Source organism: Pogona vitticeps, chromosome 2 (genome assembly GCF_051106095.1).
Source record: "Pogona vitticeps strain Pit_001003342236 chromosome 2, PviZW2.1, whole genome shotgun sequence".
In the NCBI taxonomy this organism is placed as follows: Eukaryota; Metazoa; Chordata; class Lepidosauria; order Squamata; family Agamidae; genus Pogona; species Pogona vitticeps.
The window spans coordinates 46,028,753-46,051,189 of NC_135784.1; the positions used below are offsets into that span (position 1 = coordinate 46,028,753).

A 22,437-nucleotide genomic window follows, 5' to 3' on the forward strand; every position below is an offset into this window, starting at 1 on the left:
TTTTAGAATTCTAACCTTTACAGAGCAATCTGTTCTTCAGAGACTACATGACACTAGAGAACAGCATCTCTCACAAGGTTTCATAACCATCAGCTTCAACTGGATAGGCCAAAATGAGATAATTAGGTAGTGAGGAGGATGGTGTGGTGTTTTTTTTTTCCCCTCTTGCACTGGAAAACAGCTTTTAAGGTTGAAGATGTAACTTTTACACCATCTTATGCAAAATGATTATTTCAACAAAGTTTGAGCATTTTTGCCAGGCAGAGATAACGCATGACAGCATCTTTCTCTCTCTCTCCCTCTCTCTCACACACACACACACACACACACACACACACAGAGAGAGAGAGAGAGAGAGAGAGAGAGAGTTCTCTACCCAACAGGCATTTGCAGAATTATCAGTGTGCCTGGCCTAAGCAGAGAACTATCACCCACCCCTTCTAAACAAAGCAAAAGGAAATGAATCATAAGTTGGGAAATGATAAAATGTTAAAATGTATCTCAGCACAGATGAATCTATTACACCCCTCAGATAAGTGTTTCCTAAATAAGGAGTTTTCTCAGCCTGATGTTAAAGCTGCCAAAACAAGTGCTTCTGAACTCAGTAGCAGTACTGGGACATTTGGAACAGTATATTTCATAATTTTGTATAATTAATATAGTTCACCCAAGACATCAAATATGCTTTTGCCATATAGAACAAAATACTAGGGTTCATTTTCTGCCTTTTAAAGAGCCTGTGGAGTCTGTAGCTTAAACCTATCTGCACTCATGGAATTACAATCAAACTTTAGATTGCTACAATTTACAAAGAAGGACCAGTTTGACTTTGACATTTTTTAAAGAAACTGTACAGTATGCAACTACATTGGTTATTTCATAATAATCTAATTTAAAAAGGAAAATTTTGTTATTCCGTTAGCTGTCACAACTATACTTTACTTGCAAAACCCAGTTACATTACTGGTAAGAGGTGGATCAAATACAGCCAAGGCTCCAGGTCACTGAGAACGTGTGATCAGCGATTCAGTTTGAATTGATATGGATTGCTTCCCATTGCTTGAAGTGTTTTTTTCTTCAATTAGGAATTTATGGAACATTTTGTTTGGCTCACTAAATAGTTGAACCCCCCCCCCCAAGCACCTTATGAATACTTAACAAAAAATTATAGGTATCTTGTCCAAGACTCTAAATGTGCCAAAAGAAATCTCTATGAATGGAAAAAACAAAACAAGGAAAACAAACAAACAAAAATTCCAAACCATGGTTCTTTTTAGGGTTGCCAGATCTCTGTTTTGGCCCTAAAAATTAAATTTTACATTCTCCATGTATCAGGCTTTGGAGCTGAAATCTCAGGGAACTGACTGTAGCCAACTCAGCAACCTTATATTTTAAAGACCATTTTCATGGAGATAGCACATGCCGTTTACACATGCTCAGAGGCACTGTTGTATTTTCAATATCTTGCATGTCCTAGAGCTGCAGCTGGAATTCAGTGTGGCCTTTAAATTCGCCCTCAGATCTCAGGAAATGGGATGCTGCTGACGTGGCAAACCTAATTCTTACATCAGTGGGCACACATAAAAGAACAGGTCTGCATATCAAGACCATGAGATCTGACTGTATACAGTATTGTAAGTATCACATAAGCTACTTTGTAAACTACAGGTATGATTTAAACAAAGAAAATACAGAAGAACAATAGGGGGGACCAGCAATATCTGGTTATTTTATATCCTAAGAGACTGCAGGTGTTTGAGTGCCTATAAGTATTAGCATGGAGAGGGAAGGAGAAAGACGAAGGCTATTAAGTTAAGGCTTTTCCCATGTGCAAAATGTCTCCTTTCTACCCTTCTGTATAAGCTGTTTCTTACAGTCATGATCACATAACAAACTGCCTTGTGGAAAACAATCAAGGTGCCTGCATTTTAAAATACTGTTTATATAGTATTCTCCATTGCAAGATGCTTTGCAGCCTTTTATCTTTTCATCCTCAGCACAGCTTAATGTAATAGATACATGTTATTGATAGAGAGAATAGACCAAATTTCAGAAAGTTTAAATGTGATGGATTTAGGATTGCCAGGTCTCAGGGCACAAGCTGAAATTTCAGGGAACCACCATGCTTCTCCAGATGGGGAAATAAATGTCAGGGTGGAAAACACTGGGGGGGGGGGATCAAATTCTCTGTGATTTAGCTTTCAAGCTTTGGCACTAATCACTATCAATTCCCAAATAACATCAGGACCCCCTCTAACATAGCAAAGTGTTTGTATATTTGTTATACTTGTGTAATATTTGTATGCCAAATAGCCAGGAGTGAGGAGAAGACACTGGTAACAAAGTTGGTAGTTACATGCACCTCAGCACAGCAAGCTGTGTAGAATCACAACGCATGAGCTTCTTGTTGCACAAGCCTTGGCAGCAGTAAAAGAGGGCTTGGAATAGCAAATCTCCCCATGGTTGAGACCAACTTCTCCAAAAAGCCCCAACAGTCAAAAGGAACAGTAGCAAACTCTGCATCTGCTAGCTGCATTTTGCTGCCTGTTCTTGAGTACCATATTGCCTAATTAGACTCGGGGGGCTTTTCCCCAGACTACCCATGAGCTCATCTTCACAATCCGTTGGCAGAGAAACAATTCTATGTATTTGCGAAGGCTTTCACGGCTGGGATCTAATGGTTGTTGTGGGTTTTTCGGGCTCTTTGGCCATGTTCTGAACCTTCAGAACTCGGTCAAAGAGCCCGAAAAACCCAAAACAACAAAAAAATTCTATCACCGCACCCAATCTTTACATGTTCTGGCCCATGATATTATAAGGACCTGTTCCCTGCTCTAGATTTTGGCCCAGAAACCTCAGCTAATAGGATGCTGCTGCTCTGGCAACCCTATGGTAAACAAATAATACTGATTTCAGGAACATGCTAAAGTATGTCAATTTCTCTTTCCTCCCCCGTTGTCATCCCAGGATGAGAATGGATCAAGTCTACCCTCAAAGTGTTGTTGCTAAGATAAAATGATGCATACAAAAAAACTAAAGTTGTATATGAAACATTTCATGTACACCACTGACCATTTGTGACTCAGATAGGGCATATCCCCTGCTGTCTTTAAGTGAGGAGCCCCCCCCCCCCCATCCCAGTTCTCAAGCTGCCCATAGCTGAAAGGCACAGTCAGGACTTCACAGCACCACTGTGAAGAATGTAAGCCTGAAAATGGGGGAAACTTCTTTCAGAAATGGGGCTATGACTTATTTACTTCCGGGTTGCTGCTTTTTTTAAAAGATGGGCTTGAGACTCCTGGTGGTCAATAGTTCTAATTGTCTGTCTGGTTATTACATTGTTATCTTTCCCAGCTTTTGCAATGGAGCAGCCTATAAATCAAAGAGAGGTAAAATTCCTAGTTGGTAGGTAGCTCTCCATGTTTTCCGGGAGATCTTTCAATTCTCAGCATGTCCAATCTGCACATATGGGAATGTACACACACTTCATAGAATACATATTACAGTATGTATACATATTACAGTGTAGCCATACGGAGAAAGAAACAAAGATAAAGCCATGGTTAAATATTGCCATTTGAGTAGCATGAACAGTTGTTTTCTTCTTCAGGACAGATTTACTAGTACTAATTTTTGCTACTTTAATCCTCTCTTAAATGAACAGCCATGTTTCTCCATCATATCTACCTGGTCCAGGATGGACACCTTTCTCTTGTCAACCAGGTCATGATCATGCTGGAGACCAAAAAGAATTTAGTGCAGAAATTGAAACATGATGCAGACAAGACACCGTGTGTCTTCTCCAGCCATCAACAGATTATTTTGTCTTGTTCGTTCTCATCTGTTCATAGACTCATAGCTTTAAAAGTTTGTCAGTGAACTTTAGTGACCAAATGCTGAGTGTGATACAACGTGGGGCCTTTAAAACACACAGGAACTAGGGTTTTTTTTTTTAAAAAAAGGATCATGGTTACTAACTACAGCAAATGAAAATGGGATTCTCAGGCACTGTGCACCAGATACTGAAGATGATGAACAAAAGCTAGCAGTCATTACATTACTCCTTGCAATTAATCTATATGTAGCTCGCTAGCTACCAACAAAAACAGCGCATTGCATGGTAATAATGATAAATTACTTGTTTTGATTTTGCCCAAAGATGCTCAAGAAAGGTTCAGGTGATACGTGATCACCTCATTTTGGTGCAAACAAAATGATTAAAGGGCAGAAGCAATTCCCCTGAGAGGAACAGTTTCAACACATAAAGGTGTTTAGCTTAGCAAATGATGAGTAAGAGGAGACATTATGAAGGTGGACAGACTCAGTGATAGTGTGGAGAGACGTAGCCAGGGAGAAGGTTTACTTTTTTCCTCATAATACTAGAACCCAAAAGTCATCAGCAAAAGCTGTAATCTGAATAACATGAAGTAATTCCTACAACACATAACTAAATGTGTGGAGTTTGCGAACTTAGCTTTGAAAGGCACAGAATTATTTCACATAAGAATGTCAATGGCTATTGGTAATGGTAAAGATTCCCCTTGACAATTGTTGTCCAGTCGTGTTCGACTCTAGGGGGTGGTGCTCATCCCCGTTTCCAAGCCATAGAGCCAGCGTTTTGTCTGAAGACAATCTTCCGTGGTCACACGGCCAGTGTGACTTAGACACGGAATGACGTTACCTTCCCACCGAGGTGGTCCCCATTTATCTATTCACATTTGCATGCTTTTGAACTGTTGGTGGGTAATTAGTAATGAGGAATATGCAATTCCAAAGGATGATGTTTCTATATATCAGTTTCTGGGGAATGTAAGCAGGTGTGTGTATGTGTTACTAATATCCTATTTCTGGCTTTCCATGGGCAACTGCCTTTTCTCTGTGACAAGAATACAGTACCTGATAGACTGACTATGTTGGGCATGTTCCCTCTTATGCCCCTGAGATGTCCAAAGCCCACAAGACTCCACATTGGAGGGGGGGAAAGTAAATGGGAATATCTACTAATTTCAAGCTTCTCTTCCAAAAAAAAAAAAAAAAAAAAAAGAGGAGAGGAATGGTATTTACATTCTGGTGAGTCCTCATATTCTTCCTTTTTCTATTGCAGAGCTGATTTCCGTTCAGTTTCTGTTCTTGCCATGTTATGTGTAAGAAGAACTGCTGCTATCTATTTTTATTGCTTGCATTATTATATCCCACTGTTTTGTCAGTGCTATTTACAGGTTTATCCCAATAGAGTGTGAAATTAACATTCTCTAAACCAGATCAGGTGAGTATTCATAATGTGACACAGCCTCGGCCTCAAGTAGTCCATGTTTTATTGCCAACTGTCTTCAAAACAATTTCTGCTTCTTGATTATGCCTCAACATAATCAGAATTCACCAAGGCAGTACATCTAGTAGTTACATGAGCCCTACTTGCTACATTTTTCTCTGTATCTGATGCAGATCTGGTTTCAAAGTCACAATAACAAACTTTTAATAATTATTTCTAGATGTCACATGATCTTCAATTGTTATAAGAAACACTCTTGTCATGTAATGTTTGAAAGCTTTAGCCTCAAGAAATAATGAGTGGTTTGAAAGCAGTCTTTCTACTTGCTCTCTGCCAAAATCTTAAACCAGAATTCACAAAAAAAATTGAAGTATAAATGGCATGTGGAAGATGACACATATACATGCATGAAGTATATATGAAATGCATAGACACAATTATAAGTTTTCATGAGTGATGTGTAACTTCAATAGTAATTTTACAAGGCAAAGAATCTTTATGAATCCAATTGCAAACATTCTAGATGTTTTGATAATCCACAATTCAGGTAGGAATTAAACAGAAACTTGCAGCTACATAAGCCACTCAGAAATAATTTAGACAATGAAAAGAAAAATAACCCAGACTCACATAGTGCTTTTTCGTCATATTAACAGGGAATATTCTTCACAGCAGAAAGTAATCATATGAAATAACGATACTGTGAATTGATCTCTAAATCGTTTATATTTTCTTTTTCTGCTCAGTCTATTTTTGTAGCAAGAAGCAGTGATACACATTTGCATTTTGCAAAACCAAAGTTATTCTACTGAAACTTTTGTTTCATCATGACAAACAATTTACAGTGCAATACTCTGGCTATGGCAAGTAGACATCACCTAAGCAGAAATAAAAGCTAATTTATTTATTTAAAATATTTTACCCTGTCAAACCCAAGGCAACTTACATAATTAAAATTACAACATTTAAAGCTTTTTTAAAAAAGGTCTACATATATGAAATGGATCAAACAAATACCACTCTGAGAAATGATAAACAAAAGCAATACTAAAAACCCATTTAAAGGAGTAAGGAGGCATAACAAAATACATTCAAAGCAGTAAGGCATAACAATTCATTTAAAAATTCCACTCATGAAGCCAAAAGAGATGGCTGCATGAAAGGAAGATGGGGCCAGTCTGGCCTCATGTGGGATGGGGTCCAAAGTCTGGGAGCAGCAATGGAGAAGACTCTCTCCCATGTCCCCATGAAAGACACTTGTGAAAGGCCTCTCCTGATTATCTTAATATCCAATCAGGCTCATAATGGGAAACATAGTCATTAAGATAGCTTGGACCCAAGCCCTTTAAGGCTTTATAGGTTAAAGCCAGCACTTTGAATTTTGCCTGGAAATGGATTGGCAGCCTGTGGAGCTGCTGTAACAGGGGCGTTAAGTGATTCCTGTAATCAGCTTCAGTCAACAATCTGGCTGCCACATTTTGGACCCACTGAAGTTTCCTGACACTTTCCAAAGCTAACAGAAAAGCTGACACCTCTCCAGAAATCTTAGCAGCCCCACTACCACCAATCATCTCCTACACTGTACACTGATTACTCTCCAATGTCAATGTTTTCCATGGCTGGTGAATTAGAAAACAGCAACAGCAGCTTGACAGTATCATTTCACCCAACAATAATTTCAGATTGAAAAAGGGGCTGTGGGACTAGACTCCAGATCTTCTACTCAACAGAACAATACTTTAAAAACACACAGAACAGAGAGAAAAGACCTCTAGTACAGCCGCTTAAAATTTTTTTTCCTAGGGTATAACCCTTAGACATTCCTCTCCCTTTTGTACACATTCAGTTCAGACTCAGATCATCCAGTCGCATAATCCAATATTGAGGAGATATGCTGTGAAGCACAGCTCATTGGAAAAAGCAAAAGTTTAACATACTAGAAGTTCTCAGTTTGATTCCTTTTTATCTTGGGGGTGGGGTTCAAGATGGAAAGACTGGTAAGAAGGTGACACACCTATGACTGGGGATGCAGTGTGACAGCCAAACAGATGACTGGCACAAAGTAAAATAGTCTTACCCAAGCAACTGTTTGATCTCTTCAAGCTCCATGATGCCTCTCATTTTGACCAGGCCTCTCCGCTTCACCGAGCCATAATTTCTCCATTTTCTAAGAATAAGTCCCAGTGTCTTTTATTATTGTCATCCCTGTCTACCTTCCACTCTATATTTTGTGTGGCTCAACTTCTATCCTGACTTTCCAGTCCTCTCATGAATATAGACATGAGATTGAGTTGTCCCTATCCATTGATTTCTGGTCCTCGTTTACCTATGTGAGTGCCTTGTACATGTAGTTCTAGATATTCAGCTCTGAGCATTTGTGTCTGCTATCTCAAGAAGGGGTTCTAAAGCAAAGCAAAAAAGGAAAGCGTACTGCTTATATACTGCCCCCTAGTGCTTCAAGCACTCTCTGGGTCATTTACAAGTTAGTTATGCAGGCTACACATCCCCCCCCCCAAGCAAGCTGGGTACTCATTTTACCAACCTTGGAAGGATAGAAGGCTGAGTCAACCTTGAGCTACCTAGGATTGAGCCCCAGGTTGTGAGCACAGTTTTGGCTGCAGTACAGCAGTTTAACCACTGCGCCACGAGGTTCTGAGAAGAAAGAAGTGCTTCGTTTCCTTTTAGTTTCCTTGACTGTTGGACTTCTGATGGACTCGATGCAGTCTACTGATACATTCCTGAGAAAGGAGGCTGTCATCAAAGAATACTAGTTCTTCATACATGACAGCAACAAGACACAAGTTGAGATATTGTGCATGCTGATACATGGGCTCTGCGTTCCTTGACTGGGGGCTACTTACTGCTCATGATGTCTTATGACTGGCTACTAAGAAACCTGGAATCATGTCTTTCATTGTAGGCCAGCTGGGTAGGTAGGGAAGATAGGCGTCCTTTGGGACTGCTCTTTTACTCCATTGGGAATATTTACAGTGATGCTACATCTTTTCCAGACATAAAAGTAAAACTGAGAGTGAGACATATCAATGATTGGGCACACAAGATTCCAAACAAAGCCTACTTTTCCTTCAGTGAAGGATATTTTAAATGTGAAGACAACAGTTGCCCTTTGGCACCTGCTAATGTAATCCAGGGCTACAAACCATCTTGCCTAATCCAAAACTGAGACTTCAGCCATAGATCCAGAAGATAACAGCATCAAAAGGCAAGGAAGGGATATAAGAGCAAGACTGAGTATTTTATTTGCAAAAGGTTTAGCATAACTGAGGATCTATGGTCCATGAAGGATGCAAAGGGTGATGTCAAATCATTAAGACAACACAGTAGATGACAATGGTACAGGAAACTGCAGTATCTGTACAAATCTATTTACAGAAATATACTTTTATCCTATCAGTAATTGAGGATGGCAGAATATATTTGCAGGCATGTGGGTATTTTTTATTGATTGGTGCCTTCTTTTATCAAGGGATTTCATTTCTGAAGGAACAAATCATAACAAATCCCCTGAAGAATTCTACCCTTTATTCATCCAAAAGAGAAGCCAAATGGATAGCTGTAATACAAGAATCCCCTTGCCACCTATTTGCTTGGCTTCTGTAGTTATAATTGACATGTCGGTATTATATCCAAGGGGCACTGAAGCAGTTAACTTCATATTAATTTTATTTGTGTCCACATTATGATGAAGCTGTCATTAAAATAAGTGTGATGGGTTGTTGTTATTTATATATAGTGCATATTTGATTTAAAGGTGGCAGAAATGTTTCTTGGTACTGCACATTGGTTTACGCTTCTTTTAATTTAATGAAACATTTTCATAATGGCAGTGTTACTAGTTAATTTATACATGCACAGTAGGAAGTGTCAACAGTCAGGTGAGTGATGAAGATGATAGTACAAGAGCTTTGGAAGAAGCTTCAGAAAAATGATTGTTTTTCTCAAAGCATATTGTTACTAATAATGAATCAAACACACACTGTTTTATACACACACACACACACACACACACACACACACACACACACACACACACACACACACACACACACATATATACACATATATACATACATATATAAAATTGCACTTGACGTCTCTTTATAAATAACGATTGGAACATCACTTATCTTTTGTTTATGAGTGATCTTAATTAACTGCTTTCTTGTTGTCTGCCAGATTATAAGTTTTCTTTCCTCAAGAAAGAAAAATGTTATTGATTCATTTTTTAATACCTAAAGGTTCTGATCCAGCAATCTCCTGCAGGGAAAAAATTGCTTCATGAATGCTTGAACTGAATGAAGTCAGTTATGTTTTAACTTTGTGGCATTTTTTTTATCATACAGAAGGATGAGCTTAATTCTTATGATGACATTACTATCGGTGCTGGCATTAGTCATTACAATGACCTGTATGAACTATGCCGTGCTATGAGTGCAACTTCATCAGGTTGCAGTGCCTCTCCTATCTCACAAGGCTATACTGTATAGCATTTGAAATTTCAGTAGCACATCCTTTTTCCCACAGGGTTGTTATGATAATCTACACACTTTTATTTCTGACAAAATTACTGTCATTCTAGCGATACACCATACCCTTAAATTTTCTTTAAGGTTGATCCTATCTGATTTATTGCGAACCCCCTCTCAAAGTGAAGCACATGGTTACAACATCATCTATTTATTTATTTATTTATTTATTTATTTGTTTGTTTGTTTAAAAGTATTTATATCCTGCCTTTCTTCTAAAAAAGATCCAAGGCGCCTTACATGATTAAAACAGATGCTATACTAAAAGACAGAAACAATAAATTATTACAATATTACAAAAGAATTAAACAAATAGAATATTAAAATAGTAGATAAAAATCATATTAAAAATATATTAAAATCAACAAGGCACAAACAATGATATTAAACAAAAACTTCTTAAACAGTCAGCCACTAAGGAAAAGGGAGGTCAATAATAATTTTTTAAAAAAAAACCCAACAACAGGAAGAAGTTGAGGGTTTGCACAAGGCAGATGCTGTGTTGCTGTAGCAATGAACTGATTTACAAAGCCTCATCTCCAAGATCCCATTTAAGTCTAGCTAAAAGCTCAACCTTCAGGCTTTTATTCTTGAAACACCTCTTACTCACAAAAAGCCTGACACTTCTGGGCCTGAAAGTGTACATTTCATCGATAGCAGCCTGTCTTCAGTTTTTGATGCCAGCATTTCCTGGGCTGAGAATTAAGCTAACCTCCCTCTCTGGCTGCAGGAAAACTAGTTGGTTCAGGAGAGTCAGAGACTGTGTTCACTTCTCTCTTGAGATCCTGTGAGGCAAATGGGCACTGAGTATCTTCTCCTGAAGTACTAGAAGGATCTGGGTTAGTTGGAGTCACTGGATGTAGTGCCTTTGGATTTCGTGACATGCCACTTTGTATCATTCATCTAAGGAGCACTTATCTGGCTCAAGTTTGGGTTAAGCATAACAGGACCCATCCACTTCTTAGCACAAATTCTGGGGGATAATCCTGTATCTCAATTTGCTGTATCTGGATCACTTGGACTTCACCACTATAGACACCCATATTAATTGCAGGGCAGTGGAATATGGGAGCAACTACAAATTATGAGAAGTGGGGCTGGTAACACAGGCTCATGACCCCCTTTTACCTGTGTTGTCCTCACAGTCTTCCACAGCTACTCTCAGTTTCCCTTTTTACTATGCATTCCTCAGCTCATTGTGACCCTTTCTCTCTGTGTTCTCTTTTATTTATCCCTGATCACACTTTTCTAAGATTCCCTGGACACATTGTTTATTGATCCGCCTCTTTAGGTTTTTTTGGGGGGTAGGTGGGGAACACCCATTCCCGAACCCCAGAGGCGGCTTCACTAAAGCACTTCCGTGGATCACTCTGGTATATCAGTCCCAGACATTATTTTTCTAAGGTTCCTATTTTTAAAGGCCTGCAAGAAATCCTATACCATTTTGAAAAAATCTTGATATACCAAATAGTAATTAATCATTCTCTCACTATTCCTCACAGCTATCTGGCCAAATAGGACAGAATTACTTTAACCATCATTCAGAGAAAGGACTGTGCTTATGACAGTACTCTCTCTCTACTAGCATTTGGTAAGTTCTTGCAGAGGGAAGAGCTCCAGCTTGTAGTTCCCACAAATCAGAATCTTATCCACCAAACTGCAGTTGCTTTTTGAAGAATGCATTTTAAAGACTGGGTGGCTAAAACATAATTGTGTCATGTGCATATGCAACAACACATTCTACCAATCAATGTGCAAACCATTTCCCCATAAAGCTTGAATTATGACCATACTATGAATGGGATGGGACTGGGGAACTGAAAATTGAACTCTTAGTGACTCAAGTCATTAAAATAAAACCGAAATTCTGCATTTGGCTTGATCCAATGCTTCATGCTCACTTTGAGCAGAATAAGCAACGAGCTTAAAAACTTTAAAAATTGTATGTATTTCACCTGGGTGGAATAAATGGTAACGAGCACAATTACCAACCATTTATCTAAGACAATACCACCCATAATTATAAGCAAAAAAAGGGCTGCTTATGTACTGCCCCATAGTGATTCAAGCACTCTCTAGGCGGTTTACAAGTTGATTATGCAGGCTACACATTGCCCGCCCCCCAGCAAGGTGGGCACTCCTTTTACCAACTTCAGTTAAGTCAGCTATGCTGTCCCCATTGTGAACTAAAACAAACTGGAAATGAAAGAAGTAGGGCTAGAACCAGGGAACTGGAAATGCTATCCTCCAGGAATGCCAAATGCTGCAAGGCAGGGGGGTTAGCATAACCACCAGATGTTATTTCACCATCCCTCACGATTGGCTATGCAGTCATACAGGGGGTGGGAACTGTATTCCAATAGTATCTGGTGGACCACAAGTTGCTCACTCCTGTTGTAAAGAATGATCTGTGGCTCAGATCTTCCCACCCAGAATATTTTATTTCATATGTATCAGTACACTAGAAACCCCCATGCTACATTTGAGAACGTTGATGATAATTCACACTAGTCCAAGCAACAGACAAAAGGATTAGCAGGGTCAGCACTGTTAACAAGTAAAACGTTCCACGTAAACGTACATGTGCTTCCTCCTCTCTCTACATAGTAGCTTTTGAACTTCTGAATTATCAGTCACGTGCACAATCATCAGCAGGGGTGCTGCTTTCTAGATCAGCCCCCCCCCCCCCGGTGCCTTTTCAGAGCATGTATTCCCAGTCCTGTGAGCTAGAAACGTACTCTTCTTAGACTGAAGGCTGCATTCTGGTTGGTTACTGAGACCTTACCACTAGCCAAATTCTTCATGCGTACATGTGTAAAAGGAAGGTCCCTGCCCTTACAAGGAGGAAAGCATTTTGATAAACAGTGCCATCTGTGTGTGTGTTTAGTCGTTTAGTCGTGTCCGACTCTTCGTGACCCCATGGACCAGAGCACGCCAGGCCCTCCTGTCTTCTACTGCCTCCCGGAGTTGTGTCAGGTTCATGTTGGTTGCTTCGCAGACACTGTCCAGCCATCTCATCCTTGGTCGTCCCCTTCTCCTCTTGCCATCACACCTTCCTAACATCAAGGTTTTTTCCAAGGACTCTTTTCTTCTCATGAGATGGCCAAAGTACTGGAGCCTCAGCTTCAGGATCTGTCCTTCAAGTGAGCATTCAGGGTTGATTTCCTTTAGAACTGATAGGTTTGTTCTCCTTGCAGTCCAGGGGATTCTCAAGAGCCTCCTCCAGCACCACAATTCAAAGGCATCAATTCTTCGGCGGTCTGCTTTCTTTATGGTCCAGCTCTCACTTCCATACATCACGACAGGAAAAACCATAGCTTTGACTATTCGGACTTTTGTTGGCAAGGTGATGTCTCTGCTTTTCAAGATGCTGTCAAGATTTGTCATCGCTTTCCTCCCAAGAAGAAGGCGCCTTTTAATTTCAGGGCTGCTGTCTCCATCTGAAGTAATCATGGAGCCCAGGAAGATAAAATTTGACACTGCCTCCATATCTTCCCCTTCTATTTGCCAGGGGGTGATGGGACCAGTGGCCATGATCTTAGTTTTTTTGATGTTGAGTTTCAGACCGTTTTTTGCACTCTCCTCTTTCACCCTCATTACAAGGTTCTTTAATTCCTCCTCACTTTCTGCCATCAGAGTGGTATCATCTGCATATCGGAGGTTGTTGATATTTCTTCCAGCAATCTTAATTCCGGCTTGGGTTTCTTCCAGTCCAGCCTTCCGCATGATGTATTCTGCATATAAGTTAAATAAGCTGGGGGACAATATACAGCCTTGCCGTACTCCTTTCCCAATTTTGAACCACTCAGTTGTTCCATGACCAGTTCTAACTGTTGCTTCCTGTCCCACATATAGGTTTCTCAGGAGGCAGATAAAGTGGTCAGGCACTCCCATTTCTTTAAGAACTTGCCATAGTTTGCTGTGGTCCACACAGTCAAAGGCTTTCGCATAGTCAATGAAGCAGAAGTAGATATTTTTCTGGAGCTCTCTGGCTTTCTCCATAATCCAGCGCAAGTTCGCAATTTGGTCTCGAGTTCCTCTGCCTCTTCGGAATCCAGCTTGTACTTCTGGGAGTTCTCGGTCCACATACTGCTGAAGCCTACCTTGGAGGATTTTGAGCATAACCTTGCTAGCGTGTGAAATGAGTGCAATTGTACGGTAGTTGGAGCATTCTTTGGCACTGCCTTTCTTTGGGATTGGGATGTAGACTGATCTTTTCCAATCCTCTGGCCACTGTTGAGTTTTCCAAACTTGCTGGCATATTGAATGTAGCACCTTAACAGCATCATCTTTCAAGATTTTAAATAGTTCAGCTGGAATGCCATCACCTCCACTGGCCTTGTTGTTAGCCAGGCTTTCTAAGGCCCACTTGACTTCGCTCTCCAGGATGTCTGGCTCAAGGTCAGCAACTACATTGTCTGGGTTGTCCAAGATATCCACATCTTTCTGATATAATTCCTCTGTGTATTCTTGCCACCTCTTCTTGACGTCTTCTGCTTCTGTTAGGTCCCTCCCATTTTTGTCTTTTATCATGTTCATCTTTGCGCAAAATGTTCCTCTAATATGTCCAATTTTCCTGAACAGATCTCTGGTCTTTCCTTTTCTGTTATCTTCCTCTATTTCTTTGCATTGTTCATTTAAGAAGGCCCTCTTGTCTCTCCTTGCTATTCTCTGGAAGTCTGCATTCAAGTTTCTGTAACTTTCCCTATCTCCCTTGCATTTTGCTTCCCTTCTCCTCTCTGCTATTTCTAAGGCCTCGTTGGACAGCCACTTTGCTTTCTTGCATTTCCTTTTCTTTGGGATGGTTTTTGTTGCTGCCTCCTGGACAATGTTACGAGCCTCTATCCAAAGTTCTTCAGGCACTCTGTCCACCAAATCTAGTTCCTTAAATCTGTTCTTTACTTCCACTGTGTATTCATAAGGGATTTGGTTTAGATTATACCTGAGTGGCCCAGTGGTTTTTCCTAATCTCTTCAGTCTAAGCTTGAATTTTGCTATGAGAAGCTGATGATCAGAACCGCAGTCAGCTCCAGGTCTTGTTTTTGCTGACTGTATAGAGCTTCTCCATCTTTGGCTGCAGAGAATATAATCAATCTGATTTCGATATTGCCCATCTGGTGATTTCCATGTATAGAGTCGCCTCTTGTGTTGTTGGAAAAGAGTGTTTGTGATGACCAGCTTATTCTCTTGACAAAACTCTATTAGCCTTTGTCCTGCTTCGTTCTGAACTCCAAGGCCAAACTTCCCTGTTGTTCCTTTTATCTCTTGGCTCCCTACTTTAGCATTCCAGTCCCCTAGAATGAGAAGAACATCTTTCTTTGGTGTCAGTTCTAGAAGGTGTTGTAAATCTTCATAGAATTGTTCAGTTTCAGTCTCCTCAGCAATGCTGGTTGGTGCATAAACTTGGATTATTGTGATGTTGAATGGTCTGCCTTGGATTCGTATTGACATCATTCTATCATTTTTGAGATTGTATCCCATTACAGCTTTTCCCACTCTTTTGTTGACTATGAGGGCTACTCCATTCCTTCTACGGGATTCTTGCCCACAATAGTAGATATGATAATCATCTGAGCTGAATTCGCCCATTCCTGTCCATTTTAGTTCACTGATGCCCAGGATGTCGATGTTTATTCTTGCCATCTCCTGTTTGACCACCTCCAGCTTCCCAACGTTCATAGATCTTACATTCCAGGTTCCTATGCAGTATTTTTCTTTGCAGCATTGGATTTTCCTTTCACTTCCAGGCACGTCCACAGCTGAGCGTCCTTTCGGCTTTGGCCCAACCACTTCATTAGCTCTGGAGCTACTTGTACTTGTCCTCCACTCTTCCTCAGTAGCATGTTGGACGCCTTCCGACCTGAGGGGCCCATCTTCCAGCGTCATATCTTTTAGCCTTTTGTTTCTGATCATGGGGCGTTCTTGGCAAAGATACTGGAGTGGCTTGCCATTTCCTACTCCAGGTGGATTGCGTTTAGTCGGAACTCTCCACTATGTCCTGTCCGTCTTGGGTGTCCCTGCACGGCATAGCCCATAGTTTCTCTGAGTTACTCAAGCCCCTTCGCCACGACAAGGCAGCAATCCATGAAGGAGGAGGAAAGCATTTTGATAAACAGTGCCATCTACTGGGCACTTTACTTAGGCTTACTAAGCTGCCTCATCTAACATGTGAGCAGAAACAAGAATGCTTTGTGTAATTAACAAATAAGTGAAAGGTATAAATGGTGGCCACATTAAGTAGAAATAGATAAAGAAATTATCTAGGGAAATATGAGGCTTTTAATGCAAAAGTGTACATTAGTCTACTATATGGGTCTCCTGCACACAGCATGAAAGTGCCAAACTATATATATTAGCTTGTCTAGAAGAACAACCTGTTTAACTGCTGGGCATCTTGCCGTCTTTTCTCACTCTCCTGGGAATGTATGTTGGCATATTTTCAATAAAACACCTTCTTAGCAGTAATGGGACACTGTTCTCGTTTCAGTGGCCCCTAAGGTTTTGTGATACAGTGTATTTTTAGCTGACTTGCAGTTCAGATTCACCTCCAGCATTTAAAAAATATACAGTTGTGTGTGTGTGTATGCAAATTTATAATTGCAAAAAAGAAAAAAAGAAGAGAACAACTAAGTATCTCGAATGAAAGAAAATTAGTTTGGTTTTGTAAATAAACACTTTGTGATATAAACTGACGAGGTTAAAGTAAGGGCAAATACAGATGCTGTACTGTAATGGAGTTACTCGTGGCACGTGTAAAAGGAAGAATTTTCAAAGGAGTGCCTTGAGATTTCTATAGTCTTGTAAAAGTTAATGGGTGTCACAATAGCTAAATCCCCATGTACTGTTTTTAAAATGTGTTTTTCAGGGTGGCAATGAGGACCAAGGCCCTCTAGGATCATAATATGATGCATTTATCACCCAGATCAATTCTAAATTCTCTTACTCCAGAGTGATCCTCAGAATAACTGCTTTAACTACTGTAAGAATTGCAACATTCTTCTGCTCAATGGTGAGGGTGGTAAGCATTTCCTGGCAGTCTCAATTCTCACCGTGGCAAGAATGAAGTTTGGTGCACACACAAAAATGCATTTATTTCACCCAGTTATACAGTTCATGCCACTGAGTGAATCATGCTGAACTAGGGTGAGTGCTGTTTTATTTAAGAATCTGAAGCACTATATGACTTGTTTGCAATTTTCTTAATCATCAGTCAGTCCTGCCGCCTTTCTTCTCCCTCTCCCGGTGTCTTTGTGCTTTCTTTCTCAAAGGGAATGAACACTAGGAAAAAGTATTTTGTACAAACTAAAGGAAGAAGGGAAAAGAGCTCTTTGCCTTGATCCCAGCTGGACGAAAGGAATCTCATGAACGTCAGTATCCTTCAGTATCCCTGAAAAGAGGCCTACATTGAAGAGAACATGGAATATTTTTTTCCCCATTTTCAGATTTCGAGTCTGCCACCAATGAAACGAAAAACATAGCTGGGCAGAATCATGCATTAAAACCATCCAAACAGCACAGCAAGTAAGCAAAGCCAAATAAGAAATAGAAAAGTGAAACCTTCAGTTCAGTACTCCTGGAGGGTGGGCGGGCTGTTCAGATACACACATTTTATGTAGGACAATCTAAATCCCTCATTACCAGAAAGAAGCAAGCAGCTGTAATAATAAAAATAATTAAATTTACTGGAGAGCACTTTGTGGCTTAAGGTATATAAATAAAAAATATAGTGTGAAACTTGCTCTCAAGCTATCTTTCCTATTGCTCCCCCAATTCCCTTTTAATAATTTTATATCTTTAACTTGTAATCGTTTAGATAAGTCCTAGGGTATAATTATATATCTTGGCCTGGCATGTTAACAGCTATTCCCTTCATTTACTGATTTCTTTTTACTGGTCAATTTATTATTTTACTATGCCGTGCTTACCAGCCTATTTCACAGAATCACCATCTTCATGCAAAATACAAGCTGGTTGGGGAATAGAAGTATGCAGCTTGAAATCCCAGTAAAGGCCTGGAAGGAAGCTGCATGCAACCACAGATGAATATATGCTTACAAGGAAACAAGAAGCTCAAAGGACAAGCATGTATGCTAGCCAGATCATGCGCAGGGGAAACAAACTACCCTCACAATGACTCAACATTTACAGATTTCACTCACCCACCAAGTAAGTTAAAATAAATTGGAAAGACACTACAGAATCTAATGTTGCCATATTTCTGGGGGGGAAAGAACCAAAGCAAGGCCTCTTGATAAGTCAAGGCACCAAGCAATTTCAGAAGGCCCACTCTATCAAAACTTTAGAAATCCCAGGTGCCAACTTCCTGTGTATTTTGACTTCAGGGATAATGGATTCAGTGTATGGTGCTAACAGTTAGTGGTCTAGCCATTGACTAGACTGGGGAGTGAGTGAAATATGCTACAGTTTGCATATAGCTCCCAAAGCTGGTTTTGTGGCCCCGGGCCCCTCCTGGATCTCCTCAATGCCCTCTTAAAAACATGCAGGGGGCATACTACTCCTGGATGTGTGTAGGAGTGGTATTTCTCCATTTAAGAAGGTTAATTCCTCCTGATACAAATAGCACGTTATGGACCAGTACAGGAAGTACAAATGGAATAGTCCAAAACACTGCAGCTGATTTAAGAAGGAACAGTTCCACAAAGATCCACTTTTCATTCTTCCATTTCTCAATCCTTTTCCAGACCAATACAGCCTTGAAATTTGGCAGAATTCTTCCCAGATTCTCTGCCACAGTCTATTCCTGAGCTAGATTCTAATGTTTTATGATATTGCACCTCTTACCCACTTAATTCCTATTTGGATCCAGAAACAACTCTATTTTATGATCAATATTATTTTTGTACTCTTCAGCCCAACATGCAAATGAAAATATCAAGCACACCCACATTTCTTATTCAAAGAATCCATGGAGATTATTTCCTAATATATGACATATTCCTCAGCGAACAGAGTAAAATCATTTGGCAACTGTATTTTAATACTTGTCCACCTACATCTGGGGAAAAACCCTGCTTTATTACAAGGAAATCAGTGGATTTTTTTTGCAGTGAAAAAAATTTAAGGAGCTGGTAGAAGTGTGGTAGATCTGTTATCCTTACAGTGGTGCATTCAAAAAATTGCAACAGAAGAAGGCATATGCATTTAGCTGACAGCTTATCATACCTAGCATTCTGGTCTAGATGCAGAATTGAATGTCTCTTAAATACAGCCTGCCAGAAGGCAAATATTGATATTTGTTTAATACTCCGCAACACTACCATCCAAAACTGAGGCCCAAAGGCTTATTTAAAGTGTAGGTCCGTAATCGATACCAGGCCTATAAAACACCTCCCCCACCACCAACATGGTTATAGAACAGTGGCTCTGACCTACTCTTTGCTTCTCATTTGAAAGCCATCCCCTTGAACTGCAGAGGAACTTCCAGCTTGACCCTCGGCCTCTCTTTTCAGAAATCTCTGATAGAGAACGGCGGTGAGAATTGAACTAACAGTGCAACTTCCCGCAGTGCCCTAGGCTTCAGCTGGAGAGTGACCAACACTGCTTAGCTCTACTGAGATCTGAGGAGCGAACAGCCCGAGGTGATAGTATGGCTGGAGGCAGTTCTTGTTTTACACTGCCTCTGTGGGGAATGGCAGTTTTAGCTGTTGAAATGTGGTTACAGAGATGCACAAAAACACTGTAATGATGGGCAGAAGTAGAAGAAACAAAATCATTTTTTTTGTGAAGCAACCCCCTTATGTAACACACAGCGCCTGAGATGTACAGAAACTGTTCTGAAAAATGTTCCACGTTGCGCCAGTAAGGCAAGCATTCCTCATTAGTGCACCAGATCTGACAATGCCTAATGTTTCCTGTTGATAGATACCAGCATGTATTGACACAAGCTTCGTGTGTTTCTTTTTGAGGCTTGTGGTTTAGCAGTTTGTCAAAACAGGATACTATTTAAATATACAAAAGTTACCAACTGATGCTCAGGAGATGAGATATGGGTGTGCCGCATCTACAGCTAAATTGGGAGATGAAGAAAACTAATAATGTTACCCTGACTTGTTTAAAATCTTTTAAAGATCTTTGACAACCTGCTATATTTATATATTCAGCTTGGAAGACAAACATCTAAGTAAAATGACTGTCGCTTTCTATGAATTACTGAACATTCGTAATTCATTTGCCCGTAATACTGTCTGAACTCTCCAATTAAACAAACGAAAACACCTGCTTTACACATATATCTTTTGGTACCTCAAGGGGAAAGTTTCATCTATGTAACAATGTTGAACAATCTGGTTCATGTGGCTGCGCTAACAATACAAATTTATTGATTTACAAAAGGGAAAAAAATACATGGGAGATAGAAACACCATTTAATCTTCTAATGCATTTTTTCTTTACAAAAAAAAAAGGCAAGGGAGAACACAAGCAAGGGCTGGGTTTTTTATATATAAATAAAAGGAGTTTTAATGTAAAAATTGGTGATATTTATGACAAGTCCTAAAGTCTTGATCTTTGCATCCTAAGTAATATTTTTTTTAAAACAGTGATGTTTAGAAAGGATTGCTAAAAGTTATATTCTGAGAATTCTTAGAAATTGGACAGTGAATAGAATCCATGGTCTTGCTAAACCAAAGCACAGTAGGACCAATGGAAAAAGGAAACAAAGGGAGGGACAGATTATTCTCAGTCATGTACATGATCCTCTTCCCTCAATAGTAATGATTTATGTCGCACCTTGAATCTGCAGTGGTAGTAGGTTAGTGGAGTTCCCTTTTTAAAAAAGACAGATAAGCAACAGAGACACAGCATGATTTGCTCAAGGTCACAAACAGAATTTATGGCTACTCTCATATTTCAACCACTCAATTTGCTAGATCGCACCAGGTATGATGCTAAAGTTGGACTACTGATGACTGATGCTCAGAAGACATGGCAAAATGTTAGAATCCCCATGTTAATTCCTCCTGATACAAATAGCAGGTTATGGACCAGTACAGTAAGTACAAATGGAATAGTCCAAAACACTGTAGCTCATACACGAACATGCTACTTGGTTCCTCTTGCATCAGAGTTAGCATCAGTGTAGAGTTACCAAAGCTCCTAAGAAACCAACTCTTGACCATCTGTTGCTCCTGCTCTAGCTCTCTGAGCAGCAATGAGATTGCTGTGTGTGTGTGTGCCTTTTAACCTCTCCCCTAAATGATGGAAAGCAGCTACTGTTGCTGGTCCCTCTTTATGGGCAAAGCCCAATCAACAATGATACTGGAAGCATTGGCCAGAAACACCGGGAAAGAGGCAATGGGGACTGTTATTCCTTCCCATCTCTACCATTAAGACAAGTGACTGCAATCACTGCTGCATGGCCTCTCCCTCTAAGTGTGAGGGCCACGTCATATATTTTACACATTTTTGAGGGCTGAAGGAGGGAAGGGGGACCCAGGCAATACCCCAAGCTATTTGGCAAGACAGCAGAGGTAGGAGATTGCTTCTGTCAGGCTTCACTCCTCTTCCTATCTCCACCTGGATACAGGAAGAAGAAGGAAGGGGTACCCAAGCGATCCCACCACCACCACTCTCTTTTCAAAGACAGCAAGAGTGGGAGATTGCTTGGGTCCCCCTTTCCTTCTCTTCCCTTCCCATGCCTGGGCCAGATAAAAAGGCAAAGCGGGCCAGATGTGGCCCGCAGGCCATAGTTTGGAGACTCATGTTCTAACCCAGTGGTTCTTAACCTTGGGTTACTCAGGTGTTTTTGAACTGCAACTCCCAGAAACCCCAGCCAGCACAGCTGGTGGTGAAGGCTTCTGGGAATTACAGTCCAAAAACACCTGAGTAACCCAAGGTTAAGAACCACTGTTCTAACCTATCAGTATCTTTGAGTTCTTGACCATGCGAACACTTTGATAATGTAGGCCTCAAGGTCAGAATTATTGACTAATGCACTGAGTGACTTTATAGGTTTAAAGTGGATAATTCAGGAATTCTAGGAAGTCTGCAATCAACTATTCCATCCACAACTATCCTTATTTGTTACATTTTTTGGCTGTTTTGACTCTACTGACCTCTAGCAGATAGTATCCATAGATCACCTCAGGGTGGAGCCTGCACACACCATTAAATATATACACCGTTATTCCTTGTTTGGCATAACACCTGACGGACACATACAGGCATATTCAGTTAAGCACATAATCTTCCTGTCATAGTTTACAAGTAGTTTACTTGTAAACGTCTAGTTTACAAGTATCTTCTCTTAGTATGAATCCCCTCCCAGATATACTAATTGTCTGTTTCCTCCCTCCTAATTAATCAGTTCGTCTTGCAGACGAATTAATACAGAGTGATGCAGGTAAATATGAATACCCATTAAACTGTCCTTTCAGCTGCTCCCAAGCTATTCATCCCCCCCATACTATTTTCCCAACTGAGTCTTCGATACACAGCTCTTAGTATGTTATTTCCCTAAGCTTATTATCACCTTGTTTTTCTATCTCAACCTAGTGTACTACCTATATAACAGCACCTCCACCCACAGATTAGCAAATAAAAGGTTATATAATGAACAAATTACATTTATTATTAACGAGAGCATATATGCAACCTTGA

General features: G+C 40.2%; 1 protein-coding gene across 35 annotated transcripts in view; it reads right to left on the minus strand.

Annotated features, from left to right (window-relative positions):
- Positions 1 to 22,437, minus strand: part of FOXP1 (forkhead box P1) — a 689,964-nt gene that overhangs the window by 144,767 nt on the left and 522,760 nt on the right. The window contains exon 1 of one of the 35 annotated variants that reach the window (XM_078385138.1): positions 16 to 12,640. The exons of 33 other annotated variants lie outside the window; for them this stretch is intronic. The gene's annotated coding sequence lies outside the window, so the exon portion shown is untranslated. Of the gene's footprint in view, positions 1 to 15; positions 12,641 to 22,437 lie in introns of those variants that run through there. One more of the 35 variants, XM_020791068.3, reaches the window with a different exon arrangement.